The sequence below is a fragment of the Herpailurus yagouaroundi genome, unplaced genomic scaffold (assembly GCF_014898765.1).
Source record: "Herpailurus yagouaroundi ecotype Mexico unplaced genomic scaffold, PumYag 139, whole genome shotgun sequence".
Classification (NCBI taxonomy): Eukaryota; Metazoa; Chordata; class Mammalia; order Carnivora; family Felidae; genus Herpailurus; species Herpailurus yagouaroundi.
The window spans coordinates 83,064,786-83,066,090 of NW_024412394.1; the positions used below are offsets into that span (position 1 = coordinate 83,064,786).

At 38.7% G+C, this 1,305-nt stretch overlaps 1 pseudogene; it reads right to left on the minus strand.

Annotated features, from left to right (window-relative positions):
* Nucleotides 1-410: 410 nt before the first annotated feature.
* On the minus strand, nucleotides 411-987 carry LOC121029212 (60S ribosomal protein L21-like; annotated as a pseudogene).
* Nucleotides 988-1,305: the final 318 nt, after the last annotated feature.

Below are 1,305 nucleotides of genomic sequence, written 5' to 3' on the forward strand. Positions count from 1 at the left end.
AGCGAGACATAGAGATCTCAGAGAGGATCAAAGATACCATAAAGAAGGGTGATAAAAAGAGAGAATCCAACATTCAGTACTATTTTTCTATTTGACTTTTGTTAGTTTGCAGGCTGCAGCTGAGAAAGTTAGAAGCTCAAAAAAGTCTCCAGTAGTCTTTGAGAATTTGGAAACAAAAATTGGACTTTGGGATCTTCTAGAAAGAGAGATCTTATATGTAATCCAGGCTTTCAAATGATATTCCTGATGGGATACACTGTATAAAGAATAAGGGAGAAACACAAATAGACCAACCCTCCTAAAGAATGAGGCCTAGTCTAGAAAAGTTTCAATTCCTCATTGGCTTAAGGTGATCTGCCTTCAGCCTATTTGCCTAAAACAAAATGAATCGTCTTTTGAGGAAGATAGCATCATCTAGAACTTCAGATTATCCCTATAACTCTCCATTTTTTAATTTTTTGTTTGTATTGTTTTACAGTCTTGAGGTCTTTTGTATTTCTTACACGTATTTTTTACATGAATTCATGCCATGAGTTCACAGGGAGCAGCTCAGGCTCCTTTCCACTGGTTCTCACAAAATGTTCTTCTCTGGGTGGAGCAAGCTGGCACTTCAGTTGAACCCAACTGCCTTTCTCTTTGGCTTCCTTCTTTTTCTGATCATTTTCCTTCACACGCTTCAAGAAGCTATCTCGGTTCTTTGAACACTTAATATTCTCAATAGGTACATTAATTCTCTTGGTAAAAATCTTGCCCTTCATTTGTTTACAACAATGCCAACAGCATGTTGGGTAACATTGTAGACTCTTCCATTTTGCCATAACATTTGTGGGATTTTCCTTTTTGAAAAGTGCCCATTACCTTGATGTCTACAATATCACTTTTCTTGTAGACTCACATGTATATGACCAAAGGAACAACTCCATGTTTTCTAAAAGGCCTAGAGAACACATCATGGCTGCCTCTCCTCTTTCCTTTCGTGTTGGTCATTTTGGCAAGTTACTGGAAGATGGCAGTTCTGTATGAAAAAGCCCTATAAATTTTCACTGAAAATGCCTGTCCTTGGAATGCCTGAGTGGCTCAGTCAGTTAAGTGTCCAACTTTGGCTCAGGTGATGATCTCATGGTTTGTGAGTTCAAGTCCCACGTCAGAGTCTGTGCTGACAGCTTAGAGCCTGGAACCTGCTTCAGATTCTCTGTCTCCCTCTCTCTCTGTCCCTACACCCACTTGCACTCTGTCTCTTTCTCAAAAAGAAAGAAACATAAAAAAAAGAAAAGAAAACATTTAAAATGTCTGTCCTTTCATGAA